At 36.0% G+C, this 24,119-nt stretch overlaps 1 long non-coding RNA gene across 1 annotated transcript; it reads right to left on the reverse strand.

Moving 5' to 3' along the window:
* Window positions 1-3,142: 3,142 nt before the first annotated feature.
* Window positions 3,143-23,769, reverse strand: LOC129402234 (uncharacterized). Its single transcript, XR_008628599.1, has 4 exons — window positions 23,693-23,769; window positions 21,144-21,296; window positions 17,869-17,917; window positions 3,143-4,682 (listed from the first exon to the last, which is right to left on the reverse strand). It is a non-coding gene; the product is annotated as an uncharacterized LOC129402234 (long non-coding RNA).
* Between the last annotated feature and the right edge of the window lie 350 nt (window positions 23,770-24,119).

A 24,119-nucleotide genomic window follows, 5' to 3' on the forward strand; every position in this document is an offset into this window, starting at 1 on the left:
TGTTAGGACTGGACCAATATTCCTGGTATATGGTAAACAAGTATAGTGAAAATTTTCACTTTACCATGCTTCCAAATTACTTTTAGAGAGAAAACATTTAAAAGTAAATTATTTTAATATACAAAATGATAATTATTGTAAGTAGGTCTCAAAGTGAGGTTACTAACCAATTATTAGGTTCTAATGTATTATTTCAAATAAATATTAACAGTTGCAATATTATCAGCAGATGTTTCTATGTTGTAAAACATGGATGGTATATTTAATTAGTTCTAAGTAATACAAATGCTTGACATAAACTCTTGAGACTTCAGATGTGGAGATGTTTTGTGAAAAGCTTTGAAACCCACTAGCATAAGCCATTCTTTCATTCAAGACAAATATGTGGGCAAATCAGCAGGAGTCCATTCTAGCTTCCAGAGAGTGCCCTGGAGCTGTCCACAGGAAGGTGCTGGAAAAGGCAGCCACAGATGGTCCAGGTACACAATTATTTCAGCCTGAAATGCAGCAGAATAATCAGATTCATGTTATAGTATTGCTAAAGTGTACATGACCTGGAAACTGTTTTATGAAGGTTGCAGAGCCCCTCCACCTCCCTTGATAATTAAAAAGAATGTTTTTTTAAAAAAGAAATAAAAGATTCAAATGAGAAAAAAATTATTTAGTCATAAGTTTGTATATGACTTTCCAAATAAGTACTAGGCTGAATTGCTAAACAATTGGCATTATTTCCCAAAACATTTAAGTTCTTTGAAGAAGGTTCAGACTCTGTGGATTTTTCAAAATATTTCCAACTCCATATTGGAAAATCAAATGTCATTTTAAAATTCAGCTATTTGTCCCCAGTAGAATTGCCCTCCAAGTGAACTGAAAAGAAAAGGGACAAAAGGATTTGTAGTTTTAGCAATATACAAGGACTGACTTTCAGACTTGTGCTAAAGGTCAGGTGTAATATTCAAAAACAAATTAAAAGGCAGACATTCTATTGGACTCAGAAGATTCCAGCAAGCATTGGGCACCCATGGGCATTGGTTCAAAATGTGTTTATTGTGATCACACCCCAGATGATGCTGCAAGCACTATTAAGGACCCTATTCACCACCATCCTTCTTGCATTATGTATGCAGTTATTGTTTTGCATTATGCACTATCTAAAATGATACAAAAACATTTTGCTGAAAAATAAACCACTGGTTTTATGCTTAACACCAGGATTACAAAATGTGATGTGATGAATTATTCATATCATTCGATTTAATGTAATCATTTTCTCCCCAGCGCTAAGCCTCTGTGAATGGTGTCCTATGCAGTCACTGTTTTGAAGAACTTAATACCAGGGGGAGAAACACCTGGCATTAACTGACAGTGAATTAGGCTCATTGTCACTTTGGGGAAAAATTGTGATTTAATCTTTGATCTCCTGTACATCCTAATTCCAAGGAGTATTCATCAACACTACAAAATGAACCAAACTTAGGAAATTATAGAAATATTGACCTCAACATTTAGACATTGATTATATATAGAAAAGTACACAAGCCCATTTGAAATTTGAACTATAGAATGAAATTCATCTCTCTATTTCAAAGCAATAACGGAATATATTTTTAATGATCCCAGACAAGCATCAGATATTGATACACATTTATAATTCATTTAGATCAAATCTTCCCCAAAAGTCCTGACCTTGGGACAAAGCATGTTGAGAAAGTGAAACTTAGTCTACAGATTAAAGTAATTTATCTTCAAGGTAGTCAAAAAGAAACTCAAAAGCAAGAGAAATGGTTTAAACTCTAATAAAAATGGACAATCATTGGTATAAAACTGGTAGAAGCAGTTTGTAAAGTGTATCATTTCCTTCTGGTGTCCTATCTGTGACCTTTGCATCAAATGTGCACATGGTAAAACTATACCAAAATATTTGCACTACAGTTAAGTTAGAAGACACCTCATTCTGGGGTTGATTGTACAACTGTGTTGTAGGAAATAAAAAACAGAGATCCAGAACACTCAGAGCAAGCCCTAAGCTTCTAAGGATGTTATTGTGACCCAACTTATCACTCTCAGGATATCACTGGAAATACAAGTCTTTTAAAAAGAGGGAAATATGTACAAAACTCTGAAGTAATTTGAGGACTTATTATTTAAAGTCTTAAACAATCCACATTTAAAATAGACAGGAGGATTAGAATGCATACTTATCCATAGGAATAATAAAGTAGCAAAGATTTAATAAATAAATAAATAAATAAGAAAAAGAAACAGCTAGCAATTTAGAATGTAAACAGTACCCAAATATACTTTAAAAAAAACAACTATATAATTACAAAAGGAAGGAAGTGTTACACAGTCTCCAGAATGATGACAGTTATATTTCCAGAATAAGTTTTTATCTCTCACAGCACCCAGTAAAGTGTCATCCATACAATTGGAATGCAACCACTGTTTCCTGATTGATAATGGAGACAGTTTCCATAGTCAACTTGAAAGTAATTGAATGTTCAGATACTATAAGGTCAAGGCAAAAATCTGTCAACTGTCCTTCTGTGATAACAAATGTAGGAAAAACTTGAAACTCGGTCTTAACAAATAGTGGCAAATTGACAATGTTAGCAATTTTCCAAAACAACAATGAGTTATTTGCAAGGGAAGGAGGAGGTAGCAAGGCGAACTAGAATGGTAGAGAAAACATTCCTTAAGCTAACGGCTTATTTGATTTGCTTCAAAAATGTTCTTTTCTACTTACTAGCCTAAGTAAAAACAAATTTATCTTCTCCCTGAATAAAAACTAGTAGGCATTCTACTTATTGATACTTCTAAGCATGTTTCAACTAGTTTCATTAACATTGTGATCTGGGCCAGAGAAAACTGTGTCATATCATCAGAGTCTCTTTCCTTTTATTTCAGGAGCACCTTGACCTTCTCCAGCGGTCACAGTACGGTTCTCACTGCTTCCTGGGGCTGCTGCTACATCTCCCAAGAGGCTGTCAGCTCAGGATGGTCCCCAGTGAGTGTCTGCACAGGAAAACCTCAGGGGTGGCTTTTCATTGACTCACTCACACACTCACTCACAGTTTTAAAAACTTATCAAGTATTCAGCCCCCAACCTACCCCCCCAAAAAATGTGGTCTTACAATAATGTGGAAAAGTGAGAACCAGAGCCTGTGCTTTAAGCCTCTCGGTGAAGCTACAGCCTAATTACTGCCTGCTGTGTGGCGCAGTTAAACACAATCAGTCAGAAAGCCTTAAAGATACAATATCCCTTTTCACAAACTGTCTGCTTGTCAATTCCAAGTCACCCCCCTGCTTTAAATCAACCAACCACAGAGCTGTTATGAACAGCAACTGATTTTCCATGCAGTGCTGCAAAACAAAATCACACCGTATCCTATTTTTAATGGCCACAGTTTTTCAACTGCATAACAAGAGTTAGCTGGCACTGCTGAGCTGAACGGTATCAAAAAAATGGGTTCAAGTAGAAATAGCATGGAACCCTTGAAGTGAACAAGTACAGACCCAATTACAAGTATATTGTGATGCTCAGTACCAATTACATCCAAATAACAGTGGAGCAAATCTCCCTTTAATAGTTATATTGTAGACATCAACTCCTTTTATTTTTGTTCCTCCAGGATGCAGATTGATACTTAAAAGGGAATAAAAAGGCTGAATCATAAATATTATTTTATTAAAACTCGCTCTATTTATGCACAAAGGCTTTTCTATGATGTCAGCCTAGGGACATGGTACTTCCACCACCACAGAGAGAGATATTCCACTTCTTTCCAAAGAGTTCATGTTGTCAGCAATTTCATTTGGGAAAATCAGGTTTTGTTCCTTGTGTTTTGCTGATTAGAAACTACCTTTCCTCAAACAATAAGCTTTTTTAATTATTTGAGCCTTAGGGATATAAACAGGCAATATTGGGTTTTGTTGTTTGTTTTTTTAAGGAAACCTGGCCTCATCTCCAGAGTTGTGGGTAAAATTAGGCTTTTCATGAATCAAAGAAACTGCTACTTGGGCCCCTAAGGGTTGACATATGACAAGTTCCTTAATAATGAAGTAGAAAAAAGCAAGAAATTGAAAAACAAATGAGCCTAAATGGGAGTTGAAGAGATGAAAAAATTGCAAACAATGAATTTATCCTTAAAACTAAGAACAAAAAGTGGAAGAAAAAGCAGCAAAACAGAACAAATTAAACAAACCACCACTAAGGAAATGTAGCTATTGTATGTGAGTTTCACTTGTTGACTATCAAAAATCAGAGCAATAATGATTTTTCTACGTCATCCTGTGTAACTTTGAGCTGCTTACATTCATCCCACTAGTCACTCATGCTCTGCTGGAATATTTTGCCATGACAGTTGGCATTTATTTATTCTGTAGGTATTCATTTTACTTTCACCTTCTGGCCTGTATGAACCCTAAAGGAAGAGCAGAGTACAGTTCTTTTAAAATTTATCCATTTAAGCAAGATTACAAGAGAAATTAATGATGTCTCCAACTTGATCAGCATGCTGCAGATGATTGGAGCACAATGCAAAAAATGTAGATCTTCTTCATTTGCCTCTTTGTTCTGTCCATTTTACCTTTATTTCTATCCATGAGATGGTGCATACAGTGCTACATTTCTAACCAGTTTTGCACTCTTTTCTCTTTTGCAATTCAGTATGAGCCTCACTCTGAAACAGAATAAAACAAAATACAATTGAATTGTAGTATAAAATTTCAGTTCTTTAAATATTTTTATTTAAAAGAAAAGATAATCAAGAGCGATGCTGCCAATCAGTAACTGCTACAAATGACTGACTGATGCAACCCTCTTAGTTTAGTGGAGAAGAAACAGAGACTTCACAAGAATGGGGGCTCTATAATTCTATAATAGCACTGTAGCACTGTTGTCCCATTGTTCATCGATTTGCTCAAGCGAGCACCAGTAACCAATAAGTCTCTTCATTGTGAGATTTATTGTTACTGTTTTTTTTTTGGCATATCAAATACGCCACGGGGAGCTTACCAGGCTCTGCTATGCATGCAGGATACTCTCAGTAGCTTGCCAGGCTCTCTAAGAGAGACAGAGGAATCAAACCCAGGTCGGCCACATGCAAGGCAAATGCTCTAACTGCTGTGCTATCACCCCAGTCCAATTCTATAATACATTGATCATAATCAGGCAGTGGTGTCAACAGTAATGGCACCAGGCACCAATTGCAAAGCATGTGGTAGTAGTGGGAAAGCTATTCACTGAACAAAGTGACTCGCAAATCTAGGTTATTGAAACCTAGAAAAATCCTGAGTCAGAATTCCAGAGAGTAAGGAACTAATACTTCTTGAAATATAGGCCAGGGATTATGGTCTGAGGATAACTACAGGATAATTATGCTACAAAAGAGTTTTACTGAAAGCAGCACTGTATGTAGTTGTGCATCTATTAGTACATAGGTGTTGTAAATTCATAACATTCACCAAAAAGAATTTCTATAACAATCAGCATATGCATTTCTGGGCATTTTTGGTAAGAGGGAGAATCAGAGGCATGAGTATGTGTGTGTGTGTGTGTGTGTGTGTGTGTGAGAGAGAGAGAGAGAGAGAGAGAGAGAGAGAGAGAGAGAGAGAATGTGTATGTGTGTGTCTGTGTGTGTGTGTGTTTAGGGAGAAGGATGACTCAGACAGGAAAAAGAAATGGACTATAAAAAGGGATAGAGTCTGAAGGTGACCATTAGGGGCAGTGGAAGTCAAGGACCAAGACCCACCAACAATTTAGGGGCGAGTCCTGTCAACCTCTGCCAACAGTCTCTTTTTTTCCCAAAGGAAACTATAAGGTCAGGGAGAAAGGTTATAAACCTTTGCACTGTCTGACTCTAACGTCACCCAAAAATACTAAATCACATTTACCTTTAGGAAATTTGAGTGATTTCATTCCTTTCTTACCTTTCCTCAAATTTCTCAACCTTTGTCAATAGCTGTCATTTCTTCAGAAACTGAGAACTAAAATGACCTAAAATTCAAATGCTTGGATGAGGTAATGGTCAATCATAGCAGTGAAAATAAAGAGTGAACCCATCAAATGGAAAAAACTGAAAGACTGATGTGTGATCTTGTCCTGTTTTGACCTAGGAGAGGCTGAAAAACAGAAGGAAGATACTGGATACTTATGAAGAGGGAAGAACAGATTAAGTTTTAAAAAAGAGCTGGAAAAACAGAAAACTAACAGCATCACAGCTCAGCAAAGGCGTGGAAGGAGGCTTAGCATCAAGTGTATCTTAATCTGCAGCTTGGAACATGGAGTTTTATCCTTAAATGATTTAGGGACATTTTTGTGGGGGTGTATTTGTAGCTGTGAAGGGGAGTTTTATTGTTTGCTGCTCCTGTTGTTTTTAACATTGCTTGCTCCCTATAAAGAAATTTCCCCCCCAGGGAATTCTATCCCTGTAACTATATTGACTTAATTTTGAAGCACTAGTGCAATTAAAAGATGGTTCTAATTAATAGGCAATAGAATGGCTGTATGTAAAAGATTTAAGCAGTTTATGCTTGGTGCGCTAAACGAATTTGAACAAAATCACAAAAGGCATCAGAGCTCCATTTAGAATTTATCTCCATGAGATGCTTGGAATATTTTTTCACACTGGGTAGACAAATTGCTCCCTTCAGTTGAGAATAGACTGAGAGGAAAGGGGGAAAAAAGGTTCCCACATACACACACACACACACACACACACACATATATACATATATATATGCATTTATTTATTTATAATCTGTGTTAGGAAAATGGCTTCTCATTTTGGCAGAGTCAACCACCAATGCAAAGTTCAACTTTACTATAGAAATTTTGCCTGTGACCTGCCATAGAGAAACTCAATATAATGTTTATGTTTGATTTTTTAACAGATAGTGTTATTATATGGGTCACACTGCCTCGTTTCCAATCTGTCTCTGTCCACATATGAGATACAAATCATAGGGTGGGTAGCTTTCCTTCTAGTAATGCCCCCCCCAGTGTAGATGGAATTTCAGCAATCATTCTTTAACCTAAAGATTCCCTAAGTTAATTCCTATAAATACTATGCATGTTTTCTGAACACACAGTGAATACTCAATGGATTTTTATTATGATTTCTATTTAGGTCTTTCATTGCAAATTTGTAGTGGTATAGAATAAAATTGCATCAGACTAGGCATAGCCCATAACTTATACCCTTATATTTGTCCAGTGAATCTAATGATGGGCTGGAGCGATAGCATAGCGGGTAGTACATTTGCCTTGCACGCTGCCGACCAGGGTTTGATTTTTCCACTCCTCTCGGAGAGTCGGGCTGGCTACCAAGAGTATCTTGCCCACATGGCAGAGCCTGACAAGCTACCCGTGGAGAAACCGATATGTCAAAAACAGTAAGAACAAGTCTCACAATGGAGCCTTTGGACCCTGCTGCGGAGCGAGCATGATGGAAGAGCCCAAGGAAGCGCTCTTGGACTCCAAACAGCCCACTGAACTAATTCCGGCATGGGACCAGAGAACCCACGGTGCGCTGAAACAGTGGGAGCCGGGCATCCCCCAATTCTTTTAACCTCTCTCTCTCTCCACACCTCCCCCCTGAGCACAGCGCAGGATCCGCGGTTTTCCTGAGCGCAAAATGGAGACGCCGAGCCTCTCTCTAGGCTTCTCCATCTTATGAGCACCATAAAAGGGTAAAAGTTTGTAGTGATGTTATTTCTGGTTGTACTTTCCCTGGACTCTATACAGAAACCCAAAACCGCTCGGCCGCTGTCGCGGCCGCGCGACCTAATATCATCTTAGCATCAGCAATATGTAATATGTCCCTTTTTAATGGGTCGGACTTTTGTGGGAGATCCTAACAAGAATAGTAAGTCTGTTGCTGAAATATTGAAGGCAATCAAAGTGGTAGCCATCTCTCTAGACTGAACTAAGCTATATCCCCACGCCGGCTGAGAAGAAATATCCTTCTTTCTCGGGAAGAAACGCGGCGTGGTGTCAAACATAGTGTGATGTCCATTAAGCAAACAAACCTGGTGGCGTGGGAATGGGATATAAGGGGAAAAATTATGTACATGGAACAGTGGGACGCTGGTGGAATCTCGAGCCGGAGCCGATACCAGCGCAAGCCCTTCGGTTCCAGAAACTGCTTGCAGAAACTCTACTAGTCTATCAACTAAGCCAGAGCCCCACGCCTGCTGATGACGGGAAATAACCATCCTTTTCGGTTTTTTTTCCCCTTGTCAGGCAGCGTGGCGATTACCAAACAGGCGTGAACTCGGTGGCGCGGGGCAAGGGGGAAAAAGAAAAGTTATGTAACAAACAGCGGGACTTAATATCTCTATATTCTTAGCAGTGGAGAACTATCAAATGCCTCCTTGGCAATAGGACTGCTTTCCTTTTTGGGGGGAAACCCCAACAACGGTAGTGAGTTGTGTGTTGAAACATGGAATGTAATCGAGATAAGGCATAAACGAAGTGGAACTTATCATGTACAAGGGTGGGGACTGGGGAGGTGGGAGGGGGTGGCAGGTATACTGGGGGGGTTGGTGATGGGAGATGGGCACTGGTGAAGGGAAGGGTGTTTGAGAATTGTATAACCGACATAATCCTGAGAACTATGTAACCCTCCACATGGTGATTCAATAAAATTATTTAAAAAAAAAAAGTCTCACAATGGAGACATTACTGGTGCCCACTTGAGCATATCGATGAGCAACGGGATGACAGTGAAAGTGACAGTGAATCTAATGATGTATGATCAGAGAGGAAGGGGAGTAAGTTCAGAACTCTCATCTTCCAAGTAAATGTGCTGCAATGCAGTGTTATAGAAATCATTATAATCCCACATTCTCTTCTGGTTAAGCCAATAATTTCTGTGCACTTAATTTTTTTTTTTAGCTTTTTGGGTCACTCCCGGCAATTCCCAGGGTTACTTCTGGCTCTGCACTCAGAAATTCTCCTGGCGGTGCTTGGGGGACCATATGGGATGTTGGGAATTGAACCCGGATCAGCCGTGTGCAAGGCAAACACCCACTGTGCTATCGCTCCAGTCCCAAGTGCACTTAAAATTTTTTAATGATGACATCTAAATATTCACAAGAGAGAAGACAAGAATCATCTTAAATACTATATTTTTATCACTTCTTTTAAAACAGCACCATTGATGGTCTCCCATCCAAGTACTAACCAGGCCCGACCCTGCTTAGCTTGAGAGTTTCCGCCAGGTCCCCCGTGCGGAAATCTCTCTCTCTCTCCTTCAACTTTTTCCCTGGACTTTAGACAGAAACCCAAAACGACCGTGCGACCTAATGTCATCTTAGTATCAGCAATATGTAATGGTTCCTTCTTAATGGGTCGGACTTTTGTGGGTGATCCTAACAAGAATAGTAAGTATTTTGTTGAAATATTGAAGGCAATCAAAATGGTAGCCATCTCTCTAGACTGAACTAAGCTATATCCCCACGCCGGCTGAGAAGAAATATCCTTCTTTCTCGGGAAGAAATGTGGCGTGGTGTCAAACATAGTGTGATGTCCATTAAGCTAACAGACCTGGTGGTGTGGGAATGGGAAATAAGGGGAAAAATTAGGTACATGGACCAGCGGGACGCTGGTGGTATCTCGAGCCGGAGCCGATATCAGCGCAAGACCTTTGGTTCCAGAAACTGCTTGCAGACACTCTACTAGACTATCAACTAAGCCAGAGCCCCACGCCGGCTGATGATGGGAAATAACCATCCTCTTCGGTTTTTTTTCCCTTTGTCAGACAGCGTGGCGATTACTAAACAGGCGTGAACTCGGTGGCGCGGGGCAAGGGGGAAAAAGAAAAGTTCTGTAACAAACAGCAGGACTTAATATCTCTATATTCTTAGTAATGGAGAACTATCAAATGCCTCATTGGCAATAGGACTGTCTTTTTCTTTTTGGGGGGAAACCCCAGCAACGGTAGTGAGTTATGTGTTGAAACATGGAATGTAATCGAGATAAGCGTAAATGAAGTGAAACTTATCACGTTCAAGGGTGGGGACTAGGGAGGTGGGAGGGGGCGGCAGATATACTGGGGGGGTTGGTGATGGAAGATGGGCACTGGTGAAGGGAAGGGTGTTTGAATATTGTATAACTGACATAATCCTGAGAACTTTGTAACCCTCCACTTGGTGATTCAATAAAAAATAAATAAATAAATAAAACAGCACCATTGATATTCTTACTTCTGGTATACAATCTATCTGCATGTGAAACTTTGAAAAGGAATACTGTTTAGAATCTGAAATGTTAAATTTCTTTTCTATCACAAAATATATAGAAATTTAAGATTTTAAGACATTTTGGTATTTTGTGTGAGACTAAGATTGAGGGGGTTTAAAACTGAGAGGTAACTAGGTATTGATGGCTCTGTTAGCCTGGTTGATTGTCCAGAATCTGATCTCCCTACTTCCCTAACTCATTTGTTGATGCAGTGTGTCATTGTCGACACCATTCATGGATATGTGCGTCCTCTGTTTCCAGAACTTAAATGCAAATACTTGGACAGCCTTCCTCTGTCCTCTGTGTTCCCAGTCACAGAGATAGTGATCCTAGAGGGAACTCCAGATTATAAAATCTATGGTATAGGAAGTAAAATTCTGGGGTCCAATGTCCAGTAATAAGATCCCTTGAAATGCTGAATTCATTCCTGGTTGCAGTACCTCTGAACTGAGGTTAGGTTTTTGGCCCTGGCTCTGGTAGATAGTCTGTGAGGTACCCTGTCAAATTTCAATAAATGTTTTTTTTATGCATATCAATCATAATAAGTTTCTTTTCTTTCTTTTTTTTTGTTTTTGGTTAATTTGTTTGTTTTTGAGTCACATACCACTGTATGCTCAGGGGTGACTCCTGGCTCTGAACTGAGGAATCATTCCTAGTGATGCTCCAAGAACCATATGGGATACCAAGGATTAAATTTGGGTAAGCCACATACAAGGCAAGTCTCTTACCCGTTGTACTATTTCTCCAGTCTGAGTCAAATTAAGTTTCTTTTACTGCTAAGATAAAGAAACTTAATTTAATGGCTATTAAAGCCATCAAATTGCATCTTTTTAAAAAAAAAGACAGATATTTTCATAAGCCTTGAAAAGAAATTAATTAAAATAAAGTAACTTCAGCCGTGGTCCCTAGAATGATCCTCACCAGAAAACTAATTGAAAAGTGTTGTCATACTAAAACTTTAATTACAAACCAAGAGTATTGGAAACTCTACCATCAGTACAGCACTGGCATTCTTTTTTTAGACAGCTGCTTCAATGCTAAAGTATCTATTTTTTGATAATCCAATATGATATTCATAAGTATAATCTTCCTTAGAGTGAAAGTCCTCAGAATTTCAGTTTTAAAGTAGGTTAAAGTTGATTGAACCTAAGATCTCATCTTTCTGTACCATTCTATTCCTGCTTTAGAAAACTTATGCTGCAAAAGAGTCTAATGTCAACTAGCTCTGGCTTTTAATCTTCCATATCACTATCTAATATAAAGCGTAAAAAAATAGTTGACATCACAGGTGAGCTGCCATGTGTTCATCAACTTTTCTTTCTTTGTTTTTCAAGGTTATGGATGGTCTACATTCAATACCTAGTAGGAACTCAATCAATATCGTGCTGAATTGAACTGAATTATGTCTATGGTTCCATTCAGCCAAGGAAATCTTTTCCAATTTCTCAGCTTATCACCCTCACTGGTTCCCTGACTTTTTCTTCACCTTACTCCTGACCCGAAGTTCATTGGCAACACTTTAATCACTCAGTCTTCTTGGTCTGTCTCCTGAAGACAAGCTGATTTTAGCTTCATCCTGACCTTGGATCAAGTTTTCTTTGCCAACTGTTTCTTCCATTCCAATACATAGAATCCAAAACCCAGTGGTCTCCTAAAATTGGTCAAATCCTTTCTCGGGGTAAAGACTAAAGAAATAAATAAATTAGTGATTTAGTATATCTCAATAACTACTTAAACCATCCATTATTTTAAAAAGTTTGATATTTTTGCTGTTATTTTCTGTCTTAAGAACATATAGTTGGCACTGTTCTTGATAGGAAAACAAATTATTAAATTTAAGAACTTTTGAACATCACTTGCCTTTATATATAGTTTCATCTTGGGTCAAAGTGCTAGGAAGTCAGAATTAAAAGAATTGTGGTAGCAAACAGTCTATACACTTTAAAAACAATAGCTAATTTTAGTAGTATTGTTCATAGCCTAACATATTCTTAGAATTAGGTGATAAATTATGGTAATTAGCATATCTATAGGTAAAGTTCACAAATGTCTCTTGTAACATAAAAATGTGAAGAGTGCTATGCTCCTTGCTCCCCTCGATTTTTTTCTCACAAACCAGAGTCACTTGAATCTAATAGAAAAAGGTAGTGTTATTAAGTGATTAACTATAGGCCATTCCTATTTTGAACTTGGACACTGGAAATACAAGCTAAATGGTGTTTAGATATTTTATTTTAAAGATTCCATCACAACATTTGGGAAATTAATGCTACTTTACTTTCTTCACAACTGCCCAGCTCTTTGATAAGACGTAATAAGCTGGATTCATTAAAGAGATGTCAGCAGGTAGCCTTTAAAAATTTTAGACGCTAAAAAAGCATTTCTAATAATTTTATCTTCCTTCAAATATTAATGAATAGTTCCAGTGATAATTAGTAATTTTCCCTAATTACAGAAAATTGGCATGTAACAAATAACAAACTGATATTATCTAGTATTGTGCCAGTTTTCCTATTAATATGGGAATTCAGCAATTATCACTAGAGCTATATAGGTCAACATGTGTCAGATTCTGGATAAACAACTTAAAAATACCCAGCAATATAAGGTTCAGTGTCATGGAAAGTTCAATATCAGCATTTAAGGTAAGAACAATATTAGTGACCATCCTTGCTAGTGCAGCATTGAGGAAGTCTTTCCAAGTTTGATTTATTTCAGCCCGTCTCTTGTAGCTAACATCAGTCACAGAACCTAGTGGATTGTTTTATTTTCAATTCAAATAAAATAGCAACAACAAATATTTTAATTCTCAAACTAGGAAATAGCATATTTAAAAGTGCTGTACCAGGTCTTCAGCAGATATTGATATTTCCTTCTAAATTAAGCAAAATTATAGAAAGACATAAGATTCAAGAACATTTGAAGGGTGATAAATAACTGATACATTTATGTACCTATCAATGCATTATCCAAAAATATTTCTTGATTTTATATATGTATTTTCTTGAGGCTTCCCTTCATGTTAATAAAGGGAAAAAAGCATTCTAGTGAGATGTAATAGCCTATGAAAGAGTTTGCTTTATACTGATCAATCACAAACTCATAATTCACTCGGGTTAATACTAGAATCATAAGTTTGACTTTTTTACCACATTAATGTATGTCAGAATTACTTTCAGCACAAAGTAACATTTTTTTTTCCTTTGGAACAGATTCTTATAAGTCCAACTGCTGAAAGCAAATGCTTGACTAGACCTCTAGGCTTTCAGAACCTTTCCTGAAATCAGCAGTTCTCAGTAAAAAATCAGGATGCATTTGCATGTCTCCAAAACAACTGGGTTTCTGAAATATATAAAATTCAGTCAACCGCTCAGTACACAAGAAGTTAAATAAGCTTGACAGATTGTTTAAAATAAATTGATATGTGGCATGTATATTGGTATATTGCTCAACTCTCCTTCAAAAAAGAAAAGGTCAGGTGGCAATTTTGATCCAATTTCTATCATACTAATACAGCTATAGTTTCTAATAATATTATTCAGGAACTATGACAGATCAAAAGTCAGACTATGCCAAAAACCAATGCCATTGATTTTCTAACTTCATAGAGGGAAAAGAGGAAAGAGATTTAAGTTCAACCAAATGAACTTTCCTAGTTTGGGACAGCTAAACAACGATAGAATGCAATAGAGTGAGACACAAAATGTTTTTTTCTTATATTGCTTCCTGTCTACCAGAATCTAGAAATAAGGATCATTATATTGTGTATCATTCCTCTATATCCCGTCCCACTCTCACCCACCCCTCCTCCCGAAAAAGTCACAATGTTTCCTCACTTTGCATCAGGCCAAGGTCAAACTAGTGGGATTGACACTAGCTAACACAAACAAATATCTCTCCCTTCGCCCTTGCATCTATTTCACTTCTTTCCCTCGATAAACGAAGCACAACTCTGATCCATTGAATCTTCAACCTTTATATCACTTACTTCTTTCTCTACGTATGAAAATCCTGTCACATTTTCAGACCATCTCAGAAAACTGAAATATATAAACCAATTGTTTCTATAGTGGGAGAGCCCAGATGCATATATTATCTCTAGTTATCAAATCCTTATCAATATTTATTAAATCAACCCAAATAAATTAAAATCTTTATTCAAAATACAGAACCAGCAATTTCTTCTGGCCAGGGATGTTTATGCTTACATTATCTTCCCACAGAAGCCTCAGATAAGGACAAGTTGAATCCTTACACAAAAAATCTTCATTTAGATATTCAGAAAGAATAGAGTGTGTTTTAGACCAGGGGAAATTTATTGATCACACTGGTGCCTAGCTGTCTTCAAGCCATCTTTTTGAAAACTGTGCTTTCTTGTTCTTTTTTTACCCTATAAAAAAGTTTTTTTTATGACTGTGATGGTTACTTTGAGGTCATGAGTCCAGCATCTTCCAACCTGCCAGCAGGTTGCCAATAAGATTTCTTCTCAGTTCATCACTGTGTCTCTCATTTGATTGGCACTCAAGCTGTAGTGGAACCAGACTTTCATGGTTACATCTATAGTTGTTCCCTTTCAAAGTGCACCTTGCTTGAAACATTTTCCAATAATTGCAGGCAACATGGCTTTTCCTCTCTGAAAATCTCATAATATAATGAGTTGTACCACATACTTTGGCACATCAATTTCATGTGGGGATTTTATTATCTTCCTTATGAGAACCAATTCCTCATTGGTTTAGTACATGGGCATGAGCAGACTGAAACTCTTCATCTGGGATTGATCAGACAGGTAATCAAAGAAGAAATTACACACTGTGTATATTTTATTCTTACCTTGTAATTCAATGAAAAAAATGATATAAAGACAAAAATCCATATGACTTCAATCACTGATTTATCAGTTAACAAAGAAAAAGATGTATAGATACTTGACTTATATTTTCTCATTTCATCAAATTTTTGAAAGCATGCAGGTACTGAAATAAGCCATTTGAACAAAATTTATTTTACTTCCTGGTAATTATGAGTGAACATTTTTTAAGAAGGTCTCTTAAGAAACATGTGATGATGAATTGAATATCTTGATTATCTCCTGTCTTATTTAGCCTGTTCACATTTGGCAATGGATAATAGTTCAGAATTTTAGAGGGCATGAACAAATATCTGAACTCCCTTTTAGATTCACTTAAAATGTAAATTCTTTGAAAAAACAGAGATTAAACAAATTTTGTGGGAAAAACAAATTGGTAACTCATGATCTAAGATAATATACTGTAGGAAAATAACTGAAATAAGGAAAGAACAAAAGAAAGAAAGAGAGGAAAAAAGAAAGAAAAAGGAGAGAAAGAAAGAATGAGAAAAAGAAGGAAGAAAGAAAGAAAGAAAGAAAGAAAGAAAGAAAGAAAGAAAGAAAGAAGAAAGAAAGAAAGAAAGAAAGAAAGAAAGAAAGAAAGAAAGAAAGAAAGAAAGAAAGAAAGAAAGGAAGAAAGGAAGGAAGGAAGGAAGGAAGGAAGGAAAGGAAGGAAGGAAGGAAGGAAGGAAGGATGGAAGGAAGGGAGAGAGAAAGAAAGAAAGAAAGAAAGAAAGAAAGAAAGAAAGAAAGAAAGAAAGAAAGAAAGAAAAGAAAGAAAGAAAGAAAGAAAGAAAGAAAGAAAGAAAGGGAGGGAGGGAGGGAGGGAGGGAGGGAGGGAGGGAGGGAAGGAAGGAAGGAAGGAAGGAAGGAAGGAAGGAAGGAAGGAAGGAAGGAAGGAAGGAAGGAAGGAAGGAAGGAAGGAAGGAAGGAAGGAAGGGAGAGAGAGAGAGAAGAAAGAAAGAAAGAAAGAAAGAAAGAAAGAAAGAAAGAAAGAAAGAAAGAAAGAAAGAAAGAAAGAAAGAAAGAAAGAAAGAAAGAAAGAAAGAAAGAAAGAAAGAAAGAAAGAAAGAAAGAAAGAAAGAAAGAAAGAAAGAAAGAAAGGAAGGAAGGAAGGAAGGAAGGAAGGAAGGAAGGAAGGAAAGGAAGAAGAACTTAAGATGAAGAAGGAAACAAACGTAAGTCACACTATCTGGAAGTATTAGAATAATGTTTGGTTTTCTTCAGTGTTATGGCATAATTTATAATATGAGATATCTATGCTTATACAGAAATATTTTAATAAATTAGTTGAAATTCATATTGTGAACCTTACTAGTCTCTGCCTTATAGAATTTTTATATGTACACATCATATTTACAAAGATAAAGCACCCTCAAAGGAGCTTTACTTGTCGAGCAGTCAATACTGTCTGTTACTGAAGTCCCAAGTGGGTCTTGTGACAAAGCCTCTGAGGCTTCCTTTACAATTCCATACCTTCATGTCATGAAAACCGCATTCAGAAGTTCAATTACACTTGCATGGCACAGCACTTCAAGCTTGAGTTTCTAAAATTATGGTAGATGCACTACCAGGCACAAGCAAAGTTGTGTCAAGGGAATGAGAAACAACACAATAAAGATGACATCTTTTCCTAAAAATTAATTTTATTAGAAACTTTGAGACATAAAATTAGAACTTAAACATATATTATATAATATAAATATAGTGTAGTAGAATACTAAACACATGACTTATTTGACTAAGACCAAAAACTTCAAAGAACTTCAAGTATATAAAATGTGTATTAGTCCATCAAGAGGACTTTTATGTGTTAGTTTTAAATGTAAGTTAGCTAAAACATAAAAAGAGCGTATTTACCTATAAAAATTTAAAGTTTGTAGTGGGATTGACTTTGAGCAATCTTAAAAGTCTTAAAAGATATGTAACATTATTTTATCTATTCTATAATACAATTTTCTTTTCTCAAAATGCTTGATATATCTAGTCAGTATGATTTCATTCTTAAAACCAAAAGACAAATTTCGGAGCTTCATAATTTTAATGTCTTCTGTTAAAAATCAGAGCAAAATGCAAACAGCACTTTCCTAGAAGTCTTGCAGTGGATTGTGGATTTGCCTTGTGTCTCTGTCTCCAATTTTGTCCTGAATAAATCCTGTGGCCATCTATAGAAAATACTGACTGGCAAAGTTTCATGCACACCACGGGATTTCAACTGTCTATTTACTGATAATAGGAGGATGACCTCCTCTCCTGGTAAATTGTAGTATCTTTTTTCCAGAATGAAAGTGTGAATAATGCCAGGTGGCATGTTTTACACATACAAACATTGCTGGGAGAATCTAGCAAGGTCAGCAGTCTGACAGTGAACATAGACATGGCAAGATTAAAAGCTTCAGGGATGGACAATTACATGGACAGACATGAGTGAGATTTTTATCTGTTTTTCCTAGTTCTCGATTTAATTTTGTGTCAACATATTGCTGATTGGAGATAAATGCAGTAGGAGCAACATGGTTAAAGCTGGAGAAATATTTGTGAGATCAGCTTTTTCGAACCCATCTTTTGAGATTGGTCAAGAGTTACAAACCATACAAAAAACCCTAATAAGGATACTATAGATGTTCATAAATGCAGCATGATCTATTCTGAGCTTCAAAATCATGTGATCCTGTGAGCAAACCACACAAATAGGAAATTCCTTGCAAGTGGGATAAACTTTGTTTCTGTAAAAACTTCAACAGCAGTGGAGTTTTGTTCCACACATACTCACCATATGTTACTGTAATCCTTTTCCCAAAAGAACAGAAATCCTCTTCTGTCTGAAAAGATTATGGTGAGAATACATTTCTTATATCACTTTCTAATTTCAAAATGTTAAATATAAGTCAAGTACTAGGTTTGGTTAGTAACTTATTATTATCCACTCTCTTCTTCTTTAATATGAAAATTCTTATTTTATTGTAACCAGGAAAGTGACTTTTTAATTTTTGAACTCAATCATACTTATGACCAATGATACAGCTGGAAACTTTCTGTAAATTTTTAGAAATAGTTTTGATTTCCAATAATACCACCTCTTTATTTCTTCACTTCTTTTGTCTTCCTGATACAAGATAATGAAAACTGAGTTATAACAGCTATTCTGTGAACATGTTTTAATAAATAGCATGAGGGAAAAAAAATGCAAACCAAAAATAGTAAGAGGGAAGAAGGAAACTGGAACAATAACAATGTATTTTATCTTCCTGGGTCTAGGTATAATTTTTGAATGAAAACACCAATGTACAGTATGTTGTATAGCTCTAATTGAGTTTCTTGTCATAAATGCAGACAAACACACTTCTAACAAGGAAAAAATAGTTTTCAAAATTCTAAAGAATGTAATATTTTGTCATAACAAGAGGCTACTGTTCAATACTGGAAGGTGAGCCTATAAAACTTCTCATTTATCAAGGCTAGATTAACATTTGAAAAGTTAGTCAATCTTTCTAGAAATTCACTTTCTCCTGTAAAAAGGAATTAAAATATATCTTATTTCATAAGACTGTTATAAACACAATTTTAATAATATGCAGATGGGTCCTATAAAATTACAATCACACAAGAGTATATTCATTATAGTTAATTTGTATTGAATTGTGCAATGTTGACTGCAGAGTTATGTATCAAAAAAGCACATAGTCAGTTGAGAGATATAAAGAATGGGTAGGTAATACCATGTATGTCTCAGAAGTAAGACATTTGGTGGTTTTCTCTAATTGAATTTTTAAGTTTTTACTACTGTGTATCTTACGGTTGAACTAAAGCTAAGGCTTCTATGTAATAACTATCTGAACAAAAAGTAATGTTTCATATTGACTGTAAGAAAATTCATCATTAAAACTCAGTCCTCATAATGCACCTCTCCCCCTTAGGTTCTTCAGAGCTGACACTTTGGTGTAAGTACACTAAAGAGGGCCGGAGTGATAGCACAGTGGGTAGGACGTTTGCCTTGCAAGCGGCCAACCCGGGTTCAAGTTCTCCGCCCCTCTCAGAGAGCATGGCAAGCTACCAAGAGTATCTCGCCCACATGGCAGAGTCTGGCAAGCTATCCATGGCATATTCGATATACCAAAAACAGTAACAACAAGTAACAAAATAGTAACAGAATGGAGAGACTCATACTGGTGCCCGCTCAACCAAATCAATGAGCAACGGGATGACAGTGACAGTGACCAGTAAGGCAGTTTATATTCATTAAGTTCTCTAACCCACACAACACCCCTATGACATGGACATCATTAAAGCCTCTTTTTTATAGATAGGGATATGGATGTAATCCTTGTGAAGGATTGTGAGACTAAATGCCTGATAACAGTTATGAGACTGGCTTCCAACACAGCAAGTCTTTTCTGGACTCTATATGTGCTACTGACTCACATGATCTCAGCTCTTTGATAATAAGCAGCTAAATTTGTTTTGGTAAGTTCTCTGCAACAAATGTTGATATATTTCTTTTTTCAATTAATTCTACACAAACATCCCTATGTGCTGTTAGAAATCATAAGACAGAAGTATAATTTAATTGAGTTGCTGACAAATTACAACTCTTTTGTTCTGCTCTCAGGATCCCTCAACATTTTGTTTTCTTTTTGGGTCACACCTGGCATGCACCGGGGTTACTCCTGGCTCATGCACTCAGGAATCACTCCTGGCGGTGCTCAGGGGACCATATGGGATGCTGGGAATCGTACCCGGGTCAGCCGCATGCAAGGCAAATGCTCTACCTGCTGTGCTATCACTCCAGCTTCCCCCTCAACATTTTTATTACCCTATTTTCTCTTTATTTTTGCAAAGTTGGTGGCAGTTTTTGTTACATAATTGAAAATGTTTGCTAAGCAGTTTTCCTTTCCCTATCTCTTTCCACCCTGTTGCTCTTAGAGAAATTAACAGACAGGTACAAGCATTCATAACTTACTGTAACTGAGAACCATAAGCAGAAACTGTCATGAAAACCAGCATGAGGGCAAGAAAACTTGAACTTTAAAAATCGTTGGAGGTTCAGTGTGAACAAGACTGCTAGATTGAAACATCATTGGTACCCAGGTACAAAGATTCCCCAATATTTTTGTTCTACTTCTGTCCTCATTGTAATTATTGGAAAGAAATTATTTTTGGGTGGTAAGAGTAAAGAAATCAGTTGGAAATATGCCAAAGTACGTAGTTCTTAAAGACCTGCCCTGAGAGGAAACTACTTAAGCAGGATCTAACCTGTTGAGGTATTACCAGAAAAAATAGTCACTGTAGTTAGTGTTAGACTTTCATGTAGAAAGCATCTACCCATTAGTAGTTCATTCTAGCCATATAATTCCTCCTAAGACAAAAGAAAAAAAAACCCTGAGAAACACATATAAAACTCAGATGGGGGCATAATATTATCTTACTTACATGCTGTATTTACAGGAAAGTCCATAGAATAATTAAAATTCATTCACAAAAAAATCATCACAATACTACAGGGCCATTTATAAAGATCCATATTTTGGTTTACCTCGTACACATTTCTGCCTATGAAGAAAATATTATATGGCGTACCTGGAGGCCAAAGCAAAATCTGTAAGGAAAGAACAAGCACCAGAACCAGACATGGAAGGGCTGTTGAAATTTCTAGGCTAATAATTTTAAACTATGATTACCTTCTTAAGGATTTTGGAGGATTAAATAGATAGTATACAAAATCAGATAGGCAATGTGTCAGAATAAAGTAGAAGTTCTAAAAACGAACTAAAAAGAAATGCTAGTAATAAAAAAACATTGTAACAAGAATAAAGACAGTATCTGATGGGTTTATTTATTGGTTGGGTACAAAAAAATGAATCTCTAAGTTTGGAGAGACACCAATAGAAAACTCCAAAACTGCCAAACATAAAAAGAACCTTAAAAGAAAACAGAGCAAAATATTCAAGAACCTGAAAATTCAAATGTGTTATATATAAACAAAAGTATTAGAAACATAATAATTACAAAGTAAGACACTGAACCATAAGTCTGGGAAACAAGACTTACCAAGATAGGGGCGGGAGCAATAGCACTGCAGAGAGGGTGTTTGCCTTACATGCAGCCAACCTGGGTTCGGTCCTGGCATCCCATAGGTCCCCTGAGCACAACCTGGAGTCATTCCTGAGTGCAGAGCCAGGAGTAACCTCTGAGCATAGCTGACTGTGACCCAAAAAGCCAAATAAATAAATAAATAAATAAGAGCAGAATAAGTACCAGTTACACCGACACAATCCTATCACTTCCATATTATACCAATAAAAGACAAAGAAAAGATCCTAAAATAATACAAAAGGAAAGCAGTTTTATTACTTTTAAAAATGCATTTTGTATATCCTCAGAAAACTAAAAAGCAAGAGTAAAGTAAAAAACTTAAAGCTTTGGGGATGGAAATAGATTAACAACCTCTAATGCTGTACACTAAAAACTTCTATACTTTGTACTCTTCAAAGTGAAAGAAAAAAAGAAAGATTTCCTCAAAAAAACAAAAATTAAAGAAATTTGTTCTTTTTAGACTTATTGGTTTTTATAAATGTTAGAATAAATATTTTAGAAATAAAAAATAACATATTTTAGAAACATAGATCTCTCTATATAAGAACAAATGTTGAAGAATTTGTAGAAGTAGAATAAAACTTTTTCCATAATTATCTATCAAATAATGACTTATTAAAATATTAACAGTAACCACATATTTAATTATGCATATATATGATTATACAAAAAAGAATAATATTCATTTGTTTATACATGGATGAACATGGAAAGTATCATGCTGACTGAAATGAGTCAGAAGGAGAGGGACAGACATAGAATGACTACACACATGTGTGGAAAACTAAGAAAAAAATAGTAAAGATTAATATTCAAGGACAGAGAAAACAGGAACCAGTAGGACTGGTCAATGGTTGGAAGCTTTCCACAAGTGTATGTGTGGGACAGGGTGGGGGGTGTGAAGGGCTGTTAGGATATAGAAGGGACCAGATGACAATAATATTTGGAAATGATCAATTAGACACAAGAACTGAGTCTTGAAAGTAGATAATGGGATAAACCTGATAACCTTTCAGTATCTATATTGTGAACCTTAATGTCCAAAAGGAGAGAAAAAGAGAGAGAAATGATAGAGAAAGAGAGAGAAGGAGAGAAAGAGAGAAGTGCCTGCCTTTGCCTAATATACTCTATTAATACAATGGACATATTTAAAATGGAAAAAAAAAGCAGCAACATAGTATGTAAAAAATACCAGAATAAAAAGAATATCAATGATTATACAAGGGTTTAAGATTATTTTGTTATTATAATACTCACATTAAGAGTAGTATATGGTTTTATTTAAAAGTGAACACAGATTAAGTAATAATTTGACACTGAACACCCTAGGAAAAGAGTCATAATAGGAAAAAAGTATAATTTGTTTTCTAAGAGAAAGAATGAAATTAAAAATGCTCAAAAGTCAGTGGCACAAATCTAGTGTGAGATAAAAGAGAAACAAGGAAAGAAGGTAAAAATTGAAAAAAACAGTCACAGATATGGTACATAATAATCAAAACATGTCACTCTTTACTTCATACTATAATCTTCAATATGCCAATTAAAATACATTGTCAAAATGCATTTACAAAAAAGTTCCAATGATATAAAAATATCTAATCATAATCAAAATATCTATACTTAATAAGAAATCTACTTTATATAGATGCACAAAGATTTTTTTAAATGCATGGAAATATGTATTATATAAATTGAATTAGAAAGGTAGTACAGCAAGTAAGTCACTAGCCTTGCATGTGGTCAACCCAGGTTTGATCCTAGGTACTTCAGGTGGTTCCTTGATCACAGTACCAAGAGTAAGACCTGAGCACTGCTGAGTGTAGCCTAAAAACAAATATAACAACAACAATAAAATAAGTATATGTGTATACATGTATATATACATGTATATGCACCTATATATGTGTACACATGTATATATGTCACAATATGTATGTTTATATGTGTTATACACTATTATACACACATGATGTTTGCATTGTATTATACATACATATTATATAATATATACATATGTATATATACATTACATTTACATATGTATGCATATATAAAAATATATTAAATGGTCCCATTAGTACAAAGAGGCTGAATTAGCTATATTAGTTTCTGACAACACACTACGAAGCAAGTAAAGTTATAAGGGGTAAATAAAGAACATCGCATAAAGATAAAAAGGTAAGTTCTCTAAGAAGACAAAAGTCTTTCTCAGGGGTTTGTGTGATGATAACCAAAATATGTGGGCAATATTTGATATAACTGCAAGGAAAAACAGACGATTCCACTCTAGTATCTGGGGACACAGCCTTTATCACACATCTAACAATTCAGCAGGCAAAAAAAAAATCAATAAGGATGTAGTTGAATTCAATGGTACGATCAATCAAGAGTATATAATTGACATCAATTGACTACTTCATCCAACAGTAGCAGAATATACATTCTTCTCAAGTTCACACAGAACTATCACCAAGAGGGACCACATTCTCAATCATAATACTCACCTCTACAAATTAGAAGGAGTTGAAATTACAAGGTCTACTCTCACAATGTAATAGTCCGAAATAGAGAATGGAAGATAACTGGAAAACACACAAACATGTGGAGATTTTAAAATGGACTTCTGAACAGTACACATAACTTGAAAAAGTTAAGAACTTTTTTAATATTTTGAACTAAATAAAAATGAAAGTCTATCTTTTCCAACTTTGTAGGATCTAGTGAAAGTGGTGCTTTGAGAGAAATGCAGGTATGAGAAAAAGAAGAAAGATCTAAAGTCAGTCATTCAAGTTTCAAATTTAAGAAATCAGAAAAGGATCTCGTGAAAGTGCTCGAAGGCTAGAACACTTGGCTATTATGTGGAGCTTTCCGGTTTGATTCCTAGCACAGCACCCCAGCTCCCCCAAATACAACAAAGTGGTCCTGGTAGTG

Source organism: Sorex araneus, chromosome 2 (assembly GCF_027595985.1).
Source record: "Sorex araneus isolate mSorAra2 chromosome 2, mSorAra2.pri, whole genome shotgun sequence".
NCBI classification, from domain to species: Eukaryota; Metazoa; Chordata; class Mammalia; order Eulipotyphla; family Soricidae; genus Sorex; species Sorex araneus.